Source organism: Epinephelus fuscoguttatus, linkage group LG17 (genome assembly GCF_011397635.1).
Source record: "Epinephelus fuscoguttatus linkage group LG17, E.fuscoguttatus.final_Chr_v1".
NCBI classification, from domain to species: Eukaryota; Metazoa; Chordata; class Actinopteri; order Perciformes; family Serranidae; genus Epinephelus; species Epinephelus fuscoguttatus.
The window spans coordinates 8,510,512-8,522,493 of record NC_064768.1 but is presented as its reverse complement, the minus strand read 5'-3'; positions in this window follow the sequence as shown (position 1 = coordinate 8,522,493).

Genomic DNA, 11,982 nt, shown 5'->3' with positions numbered 1-11,982 from the left:
CCAATTAAGCCATCTTCAATTTACAAGCACACCCAGCTAGGATGCCTTAAAAGTTGTGGCCTTAAAGGTTATGGCTAATATTCAAAAAGCTGAAAACTCTAAAGTTTGAAACATCTAGGCCCCAATCACGAGGTGCACTGCACTGCCTTTTTTTTAAGTTAACTGCCACTATTTTTTTTTTCAACAGTAACTGGTATCTGGTTCTTAAAATGGACAGGCAGAGGGTACCTGCTGTAGCTCTGGTTGAGGGTGAGAGGCTGTCAGTAAATAGTTTGTTGGGCACAGGGAAACAGAGATCTGTGTGGGTACATGAGACCCTAAAAAAGAGCATGTATCATGGGTAGTACCACCAGTTGGTCCAGGAGCTTCGCCTCCATGATGGCCGTTTCCAGGCATATTTTAGAATAACTCAGGGGCAGTTTGACAACCTGCTGTCTGTTATTGGACCGTATAGCTCTGGGTATCCAGTTACCTCTTTCACCAGTTTCACCTCCATTGTTTACTACTGTAAACTACTTGTTGTGACCACCACAGAAGGCCCGCCTCCAATGGGAAAAAAAGATGACAAAAAAAAAAGAGATGACGTGGAATGCTTTTCCAGCCTGAGTTGAAGTTTTTTCAACTTGAGGAGTTCAGAGTCCACAGTGAAAACACCAGGCACCTAGAACCCAGAAAAGCGAGGAGTATCGCAACGGCGAGCCACAAGCTTCAATTTCATTAAGAGTAGTTACAAAAAGCCGCCTCCAGCTGCTGAAATGCTTTCTGTGTGATCCAAGCCCTAGAAGTTCAAAACTCGGTTTGTAGCAAAGCAACACAAGATTCAAATGCCTCCTCACTATCGGGGACCATGTACACTTTCAGTCTTAACAACACTGGGGCAATGTGGCACCCCTCTCTGCCTGGTACACTGGGCAGCTGCCTATGTTGCCTATAGGAAGATCCACCACTGGCTTTCGCCTACGTCTGCTCTCAAAATGCAAAGCATGGACAGTCGCTATTGAGTTTGTAATTTTGTCACCTACCTAATGTTTTGGTTGGATGTCAGAAGCTAACACACAGTGCATCCTGGTACACGCAGACACTGCATGACTCCATGAGTGGGTGGTCTACGCTTTTTTCAGTCAGCATAGCACGTACTAAGGAATTTATTGCTTCAAATGACAACATTTACCATCAGTACTGACTGGACTTCCACATAAAAGGTGGCGATTTTAAAGCTCTCCAGTTTTCCTCAAGTATTCCATCTTTGTATGACAGCAGGATGAACATGCTGTGTTTAAATGATTTTCTTCCATTCAATAAAAAAAACTATTAAACTCCAGACTCTTTGTACATCTATTGGTCTTTTGTGATTTCATTTCATCCATCTAGTTTTACTGAAAGCCTCCAATTAAAAGCCACCATTTTATCTCCCTCTGAGCTGCCAATCATTTGTCCCACATTCACTTCGTAAAAGGCTGCCCACATGTGCTTTAATTCCAACATGAAAGTGCGAGGCCTGACATCCGTCTCTCCGCACTACATAAACTGTGACGGCTCATTCTTGCCCGTCAACAGCAGCCATATCTGTTGTGCGAATGGCTTTTCAAACAGCAGTGATGGAGTTTCTAACTGATGTCATCTGGCGTGTAAGACATGATGAATGCCGCTCCCTATACAAGCCGAGCAGAGGACAGACTGAGGGGTGAGAGGTGATATATGGCTGCTGGCATCATGTAGGTTAATAAACTGAAGTCACACAAAGACAAAAGGGAAGCAGGACAGAGATCTGAGCTCCTGATATCATCAGACGCCATCACGGGAGTATTTACAGCTCCATCAGTCAACAGCATTCTTTTTAAATCAGTTTTCTCCGTGTTTTATCACCTTCCTTCTTCGTTACCTTTCTCTGTGTTGCAGGGATCCTTTCACTCGAGGACACTCTCGTTATCATTCTCCATGTCTCTCGCCCTCCCTCCCTCTCAGCGCTTCTCTATTTGTCTCTTTCTCTCTGCCATTGTGTCTCCTTCACTCAGGTCATCAGAACATCTTCATACAAGAGAAAACAAAGGAGCTCGCCATGAATACACTGGGTGTAAGAATATATGTTTCTTCTGAAGGGATGCGCATTTTACATTTATTCCTTTGAGCAATAATACAGTGTTAGGTGAAAAAAAGAAAACATTTTTACAGAGACTTTTTCTTTTTTCAATACTGGATCTGCACAAGTGCATACAACTTTCAAGAAATAGCCATAGCCTGACACACTGAGTCTGTTTACACCTGGTATTAACATGTGTTTCAGTGATCCAAACTCAAGTGGTCAGCTGAGACACATTAGCATTCACACCTTCGTCTATTGTGCATCTCAAGCACTTGTGTTCAAATTTTGTTACTGCCTGTGTCACTAAAGCTAGAGCATCGAAGATCTTTGCATACAGTTATTGGGTCTACACTCTTGCTAGCTGCTTGCTAGTCACGTTAGCAGTTATGTTGGTACAGCTGGAGATATCACTGTCTGCAGAATTCAATGCATTTCCTTCCATAGGGCTAAATGATGGATGGCCACACAACTCTTTGTCTAACTTGTGGCAAGTTACAGAGCGTTGGCATGCTATCATCAAAACAACCATGTCCTGTAACGATGACGAATTCCTTATTCGGGATGCACCAGGAGACATTAGCGTTTACAAAAGATATGTGGTCAAATGCATCCCCGACCACCTCTGCAAGTGCTTTGAGTGGTTGGATCACAATGCGTCTTGGCAGTGATGCCCCACATATTTTTTTTCCACAAGGATGGCAGACCAAAACCAAAAGCCATGCCTGAATTTCAGGGATTAGCTCATGCTGTTGAAGCATATGCTAGTTGAATACTATGTCAATGTGAGAGTCAAGGAATCATATACTGATATACATTGATTTCTTATTTAAAGTTAATATTACTAATTATTTGATGTGCACAGACCTGTGTAGTTAACATTTTGAGTTCCACACCAATCCTTTTTTAATGTGCCATGCATACATGTTTGGTGGTTTTATTGTTCTTCAGATAGGCAGACTGTCCTTTTCCTTAAAAAGAAAAATACAAAGCTTAAATTTGAAAGAGTTCATTGATTGTAAGGAACTAAACATTTACTGGGAACAAAGCACCTCAAGTTTAGGGAGGACTCGTCAGTACATATAGAACCCATTTTCATTCACATATCTTGAAGTCAGTGTCCAAGTGACCCCTGGGAAAATCATGCCTGTAATTCCAGTTGTTTCCTCACCAAAATTTAACCTAACTTCCCCCTACATTTTTGCCAGGGGGCTGTTTGTGTCATTTTGTGGTTGTTTTGTGTCACTTTGTAGTGGTTTTGCATCTCTCTGTGGTGTTTGTGTCTCACTGTGGTGGTTTTGTGTCTCAGTGTGGTGTTTTGTGTCTCGTTGAGGTGGTTTTGTGTCTCAGTGTGGGGTTTTGTGTCTCATTGTGGTGGTTTTGTGTCTCAGTGTGGTGGTTTTGTGTCTCAGTGTGGTGTTTTGTGTCTCAGTGTGGTGTTTTGTGTCTCATTGTGGTGGTTTTGTGTCTCAGTGTGGTGTTTTGTGTCTCAGTGTGGTAGTTTTGTGTCTCAGTGTGGTGTTTTGTGTCTCATTGTGGTGGTTTTGTGTCTCAGTGTGGTGTTTTGTGTCTCAGTGTGGTGTTTTGTGTCTCAGTGTGGTGTTTTGTGTCTCATTGTGGTGGTTTTGTGTCTCAGTGTGGTGTTTTGTGTCTCAGTGTGGTAGTTTTGTGTCTCAGTGTGGTGTTTTGTGTCTCATTGTGGTGGTTTTGTGTCTCAGTGTGGTGGTTTTGTGTCTCATTGAGGTGGTTTTGTGTCTCAGTGTTGTGGTTTTGTGTCTCACTGTGGTGGTTTTGTGTCTCAGTGTGGTGTTTTGTGTCTCGTTGAGGTGGTTTTGTGTCTCAGTGTGGTGGTTTAGTGTCTCAGTGTGGTGTTTTGTGTCTCATTGTGGTGGTTTTGTGTCTCAGTGTGGTAGTTTTGTGTCTCAGTGTGGTGGTTTTGTGTCTCATTGTGGTGGTTTTGTGTCTCAGTGTGGTGGTTTTGTGTCTCAGTGTGGTGGTTTTGTGTCTCATTGAGGTGGTTTTGTGTCTCAGTGTTGTGGTTTTGTGTCTCATTGTGGTGGTTTAGTGTCTCAGTGTGGTGGTTTTGTGTCTCAGTGTGGTAGTTTTGTGTCTCAGTGTCGGGTTTTGTGTCTCAGTGTGGTAGTTTTGTGTCTCAGTGTGTGGTTTTGTGTCTCAGTGTGGTAGTTTTGTGTCTCAGTGTGGTAGTTTTGTGTCTCAGTGTCGGGTTTTGTGTCTCAGTGTGGTAGTTTTGTGTCTCAGTGTGTGGTTTTGTGTCTCAGTGTGGTGTTTTGTGTCTCAGTGTGGTAGTTTTGTGTCTCAGTGTGGTGTTTTGTGTCTCATTGTGGTGGTTTTGTGTCTCAGTGTGGTGGTTTTGTGTCTCATTGAGGTGGTTTTGTGTCTCAGTGTTGTGGTTTTGTGTCTCATTGAGGTGGTTTTGTGTCTCAGTGTTGTGGTTTTGTGTCTCACTGTGGTGGTTTTGTGTCTCAGTGTGGTGTTTTGTGTCTCGTTGAGGTGGTTTTGTGTCTCAGTGTGGTGGTTTAGTGTCTCATTGAGGTGGTTTTGTGTCTCAGTGTGGTGGTTTTGTGTCTCAGTGTTGTGGTTTTGTGTCTCAGTGTGGTGGTTTTGTGTCTCAGTGTGGTGTTTTGTGTCTCGTTGAGGTGGTTTTGTGTCTCAGTGTGGTGGTTTTGTGTCTCATTGAGGTGGTTTTGTGTCTCAGTGTTGTGGTTTTGTGTCTCAGTGTGGTGGTTTTGTGTCTCAGTGTGGTGTTTTGTGTCTCGTTGAGGTGGTTTTGTGTCTCAGTGTGGTGGTTTAGTGTCTCAGTGTGGTGTTTTGTGTCTCATTGTGGTGGTTTTGTGTCTCAGTGTGGTAGTTTTGTGTCTCAGTGTGGTGTTTTGTGTCTCAGTGTGGTGGTTTTGTGTCTCAGTGTGGTGGTTTTGTGTCTCATTGAGGTGGTTTTGTGTCTCAGTGGTGTGGTTTTGTGTCTCAGTGTGGTGGTTTTGTGTCTCAGTGTGGTGGTTTTGTGTCTCAGTGTGGTAGTTTTGTGTCTCAGTGTGGGGTTTTGTGTCTCAGTGTGGTGGTTTTGTGTCTCAGTGTGGTAGTTTTGTGTCTCAGTGTGTGGTTTTGTGTCTCAGTGTGGTAGTTTTGTGTCTCAGTGTGGTGGTTTTGTGTCTCAGTGTGGTGGTTTTGTGTCTCAGTGTGGTAGTTTTGTGTCTCAGTGTCGGGTTTTGTGTCTCAGTGTGGTAGTTTTGTGTCTCAGTGTGGTGGTTTTGTGTCTCAGTGTGTGGTTTTGTGTCTCAGTGTGGTGGTTTTGTGTCTCATTGAGGTGGTTTTGTGTCTCAGTGTTGTGGTTTTGTGTCTCAGTGTGGTGGTTTAGTGTCTCAGTGTGGTGGTTTTGTGTCTCAGTGTGGTAGTTTTGTGTCTCAGTGTGGGGTTTTGTGTCTCAGTGTGGTGGTTTTGTGTCTCAGTGTGGTAGTTTTGTGTCTCAGTGTGTGGTTTTGTGTCTCAGTGTGGTAGTTTTGTGTCTCAGTGTGGGGTTTTGTGTCTCAGTGTGGTGGTTTTGTGTCTCAGTGTGGTAGTTTTGTGTCTCAGTGTGGTGTTTTGTTTAAGATTGTTGTAGTTTTGTGTCTCAGTGTGGTGGTTTTGTGTCTCAGTGTGTGGTTTTGTGTCTCAGTGTGGTGGTTTTGTGTCTCATTGTGGTGGTTTTGTGTCTCAGTGTGGTGGTTTTGTGTCTCAGTGTGGTAGTTTTGTGTCTCAGTGTGGTGGTTTAGTGTCTCATTGTGGTGGTTTAGTGTCTCAGTGTGGTGTTTTGTGTCTCAGTGTGGTAGTTTTGTGTCTCAGTGTGGTGGTTTAGTGTCTCATTGTGGTGGTTTAGTGTCTCAGTGTGGTGTTTTGTGTCTCAGTGTGGTAGTTTTGTGTCTCAGTGTGGTGGTTTAGTGTCTCAGTGTGGTAGTTTTGTGTCTCAGTGTGGTGGTTTAGTGTCTCAGTGTGGTGTTTTGTGTCTCAGTGTGGTAGTTTTGTGTCTCAGTGTGGTAGTTTTGTGTCTCAGTGTGGTGGTTTTGTGTCTCAGTGTGGTAGTTTTGTGTCTCAGTGTGGTAGTTTTGTGTCTCAGTGTGGGGTTTTGTGTCTCAGTGTGGTAGTTTAGTGTCTCAGTGTGGGGTTTTGTGTCTCAGTGTGGTGGTTTTGTGTCTCAGTGTCGGGTTTTGTGTCTCAGTGTGGTAGTTTAGTGTCTCAGTGTGGGGTTTTGTGTCTCAGTGTGGTGGTTTTGTGTCTCAGTGTGGTAGTTTTGTGTCTCAGTGTCGGGTTTTGTGTCTCAGTGTGGTAGTTTTGTGTCTCAGTGTGGTGGTTTTGTGTCTCAGTGTGTGGTTTTGTGTCTCAGTGTGGTGGTTTTGTGTCTCATTGTGGTGGTTTTGTGTCTCAGTGTGGTAGTTTTGTGTCTCAGTGTGGGGTTTTGTGTCTCAGTGTGGTGGTTTTGTGTCTCAGTGTGGTAGTTTTGTGTCTCAGTGTCGGGTTTTGTGTCTCAGTGTGGTAGTTTTGTGTCTCAGTGTGGTGGTTTTGTGTCTCAGTGTGTGGTTTTGTGTCTCAGTGTGGTGGTTTTGTGTCTCATTGTGGTGGTTTTGTGTCTCAGTGTTGTGGTTTTGTGTCTCATTGTGGTAGTTTTGTGTCTCATTGTGGTGGTTTTGTGTCTCAGTGTGGTGGTTTAGTGTCTCATTGTGGTGGTTTAGTGTCTCAGTGTGGTGTTTTGTGTCTCAGTGTGGTAGTTTTGTGTCTCAGTGTGGTGGTTTAGTGTCTCATTGTGGTGGTTTAGTGTCTCAGTGTGGTGTTTTGTGTCTCAGTGTGGTAGTTTTGTGTCTCAGTGTGGTGGTTTAGTGTCTCAGTGTGGTGGTTTAGTGTCTCAGTGTGGTAGTTTTGTGTCTCAGTGTGGTGGTTTAGTGTCTCAGTGTGGTGTTTTGTGTCTCAGTGTGGTAGTTTTGTGTCTCAGTGTGGTGGTTTAGTGTCTCATTGTGGTGGTTTAGTGTCTCAGTGTGGTGGTTTTGTGTCTCAGTGTGGTAGTTTTGTGTCTCAGTGTGGTAGTTTTGTGTCTCAGTGTGGTGGTTTAGTGTCTCATTGTGGTGGTTTTGTGTCTCAGTGTGGTAGTTTTGTGTCTCAGTGTGGTGGTTTAGTGTCTCATTGTGGTGGTTTAGTGTCTCAGTGTGGTGGTTTAGTGTCTCATTGTGGTGGTTTAGTGTCTCAGTGTGGGGTTTTGTGTCTCATTGAGGTGGTTTTGTGTCTCAGTGTGGTGGTTTAGTGTCTCAGTGTGGTGGTTTTGTGTCTCAGTGTGGTGTTTTGTGTCTCATTGTGGTAGTTTTGTGTCTCATTGTGGTGGTTTTGTGTCTCAGTGTGGTGGTTTTGTGTCTCAGTGTGGTGGTTTAGTGTCTCAGTGTGGTGTTTTGTGTCTCAGTGTGGTGGTTTAGTGTCTCAGTGTGGTGGTTTTGTGTCTCAGTGTTGTGGTTTTGTGTCTCATTGTGGTAGTTTTGTGTCTCATTGTGGTGGTTTTGTGTCTCAGTGTGGTGGTTTAGTGTCTCAGTGTGGTGGTTTAGTGTCTCAGTGTGGTGTTTTGTGTCTCAGTGTGGTAGTTTTGTGTCTCAGTGTGGTGGTTTAGTGTCTCATTGTGGTGGTTTAGTGTCTCAGTGTGGTGTTTTGTCTCAATTGGGTAGTTTTGTGTCTCAGTGTGGTGGTTTAGTGTCTCAGTGTGGTGGTTTAGTGTCTCAGTGTGGTAGTTTTGTGTCTCAGTGTGGTGGTTTAGTGTCTCAGTGTGGTGTTTTGTGTCTCAGTGTGGTAGTTTTGTGTCTCAGTGTGGTGGTTTAGTGTCTCATTGTGGTGGTTTAGTGTCTCAGTGTGGTAGTTTTGTGTCTCAGTGTGGTAGTTTTGTGTCTCAGTGTGGTGGTTTAGTGTCTCATTGTGGTGGTTTTGTGTCTCAGTGTGGTGGTTTTGTGTCTCAGTGTGGTAGTTTTGTGTCTCAGTGTGGTAGTTTTGTGTCTCAGTGTGGTGGTTTAGTGTCTCATTGTGGTGGTTTAGTGTCTCAGTGTGGTGGTTTAGTGTCTCATTGTGGTGGTTTAGTGTCTCAGTGTGGGGGTTTGTGTCTCATTGAGGTGGTTTTGTGTCTCAGTGTGGTGGTTTAGTGTCTCAGTGTGGTGGTTTTGTGTCTCAGTGTGGTGTTTTGTGTCTCATTGTGGTAGTTTTGTGTCTCATTGTGGTGGTTTTGTGTCTCAGTGTGGTGGTTTTGTGTCTCAGTGTGGTGGTTTAGTGTCTCAGTGTGGTGTTTTGTGTCTCAGTGTGGTGGTTTAGTGTCTCAGTGTGGTGGTTTTGTGTCTCAGTGTGGTGGTTTAGTGTCTCATTGTGGTGGTTTAGTGTCTCAGTGTGGTGGTTTTGTGTCTCAGTGTGGTGGTTTAGTGTCTCAGTGTGGTGTTTTGTGTCTCAGTGTGGTGTTTTGTGTCTCAGTGTGGTGTTTGTGTCTCAGTGTGGTGTTTTGTGTCTCAGTGTGGTAGTTTTGTGTCTCATTGTGGTGGTTTTGTGTCTCAGTGTGGTGGTTTAGTGTCTCATTGTGGTAGTTTTGTGTCTCATTGTGGTGGTTTTGTGTCTCAGTGTGGTGTTTTGTGTCTCATTGTGGTGGTTTGTGTCTCATTGTGGTGGTTTTGTGTCTCAGTGTGGTGTTTTGTGCTGGTTTTCCTTCTCTTTGTCATGTTTTTTTTGTTCATGGTTGTTCTTGTGTCCTTTTTTTGGTAGTTTTGTGTCTCTTTCTGATGGCCTTGCAACTCTGTGGTAGCAACTCTGTGCTTTTGAAAGAGACTGGCAGTGGATCAGTGGTGAGCATCATCCAAAGTAATCTAACGTAAAATACCTCATGTTGTCTGAATAGAGCTGGAGCTCCACAGCCTTCATCTATTCTCTGTTCTTTACCCAGTGATTTACTTTTGTGCCGCATGCCTGCATTGAGTACCATGTCCTTTTTTGTCTCCATATGTACAAATCAGAGAATCCAATCATGTCACATCCATATAAATTCCTTCATTAGTATTCCCCACGGGATCACATAGAAAACCAAAGGAAAGAGTGTTTTGATGTGCGTCAAACACCATCAGTGTGTTGTGTTTAAAATGTGTGTAAAGGAAATTATTGACGGCAAAATGAGGAAAATCAATCTTAGGGAAATTAATTGAAAAAGCCAAAGTGTCAAGTCGATTTGAAACATAACATAAAACTTAAGTATTTACATTTGGTCTTTGATCTAAGCAGGAAATGGACAGTTTCACTCATTACGTTTTCTGTAAGAGGTAAATGACCCAGAGGAGAATTGATCATTTTAATGATTAATTATTGAACTTGAGCTACATGAATGTGAATGACGAATAATCGATTGTCTCTTAACTGTGCTCATCACTACACCTCTGTGCTGCTTAGGTAAAGCTTAGGTACAAAAAAAATAAACACACTGCTGCTGTTTCTGTGTTACAGATTCCTGTCGGTTGAGTCATGGTGCATTTGAGTGTGAAAAGGTGCTGCAGGTGTGTATGTGAGTGTGTGTGTGTGTGTGTGTGTGTGTGTGTGTGTGTGTGAGTAGGTTGCAGCAGACGTTCTCGGTTGGAGCAATACAAAATACACTGAACATTTTCCTTTGCAGTGCATCGCCTGCAGTGTGTCACTGAATACACACACTCATAAATAAACACATTAAATATTACACACATGCACCTACAGATGTGTAGGCGGGCGCATACATGCAAACAGCTATACGTACACATACTTATGCAACCAAATAGCTTGCGTTGGCAAGAATACACAAGTATGATCATTGCCAAACATACAAATGCACACAAACATACACACACACACTCTTATCTTAAGGCAGAAATTAAAGGCACACACACACTCCCACACCTGCAGCCTCTTGTCGCCGGCGATGCTCGTGCAGAACAAACGTCAACTCCATCAGCCAGTGCTGTCACCCACAGTGACAACATCAGGCTAACACTCTAGAATAAAGCCTGCATACATTAAACCTGGAAACAGTGGCTCCAACCACAGGCTGATTATCTTTCCACCCGCCGCTCTCACACCTGATCGCTCTGATTCTCATAATAACACGCTCTGTCTCATCAATCAAACACAGAAAGGATACGCTGCTGTGCACCTGACACACAACCAGAACGCTGTCAGAAATACACATTCAAAGGTATCACCGGTCAGAACAATGGTGGTTTCAAGTCTTTGCTGAAAGACACACACCATCATTCAGTGGTAACTGAATATATGCTGAGCCTCAACAGCTTACAAATTTTTTTCCCATTGCCGTCCTTAAGTAACCATTCTTTTCAGCAGTCTCAGCTGTGGTGGTTTTCATAAAGTAGGTGCCTGTGAACGCCTGCTGTCTGAAAACTGAATTAGCCAGGCCCTTGATGTGGTTTAGTGTGGGGATGACGCCTGAGAGGCTATTTGCTAAAGAGTGACTTAAGTACACATAATACACATAATCACAGTAAATAACGCCCCACTCCAGCATTTATACAGCACTTAAAGACACATGCAGTGATGGACACAAACTCTGCGCCTCATGGAGGGAGGAAAAGAGAAGAAAATAAACTCTGGCTTTTGTACCTGAACCTCACCAACAGGCCCAGTTGCCAGATTAAAATGGTGGCATCTTACGTTTCTGCAATCTATGGATAAGTTACATTTGCACGTTTCATACATACATTTCATATACACTTAAGGTAGACGGTTGCCAAGCAGCAGACATCAGCAGACCACTGTTTGAGAGCAACAAAAGTGAGTATTTTTTAACAACAGGCCAGAACATTTCTAGCCATATTTGTAGCAACCAAACAGGTATCTTTGACTAAACTTTGGGATGTTGCCAGACGTGTCTGTGGTGACCAAACTGGGTATTTTTTCCTGGGATGTCAGGATATTTCCAGATGTGTTTGAAGTGGCAAAAGTGGGTGTTTACAACAGAGGCAGGTCATTTTAAGGAGACCTTGGAACATTTCCAGATGTGGCTGTAATTACCAAACCAGGTATTTTTGAACAAGATGTTGGGATATTTACAGACATGTTTGAAGAAACAAAAGTGGGTGTTTACAACAAAAGCGGGTATTATTCAATGGCATTCCAGGATATTTCCAGCCGTGGTTGTGGCAACCAAACAAGGTTTTTTTTAACAAGACATCAGGATGCTTCCAGGTCTGGTTGTAGTGACCAAACTGGGTATTTTCAACAAGATGCTGGGAGATTTTCAGAAGTGCTTATTGCAACAAAAGTGGGTATTGTTTAACAACTGGCCAGGACATGAGATGTTCTTTTTTAGCACCTGTCTCTTTAAGCCCCCCTCAGGAAAAAACTCTGATTTTTGAGCATGTCTGGGTCTTTCTTATCCACCGTCATTGACTGTAACGGTGTATAGCGACACTTCCTACTGTATAAAAAAATAACCTATAAATGAAGCGAGAATCTTCACAACCAGACATGTTCCAGCAGGAAAATAATCAAAGACTGGGGAGAATTTATCAACATCTGCAGAAAAAAATTATATGTTTCCCTGGTGTTAGCATGTAGCTACATGTAGCAGCATAGGGTACATCATGTAAATGCAGTAGTGTACCTGGAGCAGATGACCATATAGAGAAAGCTGATGTTAGCTTTTCTCACAAGTAGAAATAACCAGTATTTAATATTCAGAGTATTTAGAAAGTCTGAGGTTTTTGCTCACAGGCATTACTTTAACATACATTTTTTTTTAAAACTTTGGCCACATTAACAGATTAATCTAACACTGTAATATCATACATTTATGACAGATGAAAAGGAAAATCATAATAGGTCCTGTTAAAGACTTTTGAATGTTTTGACACCCTGATGTGTTGGTGCCA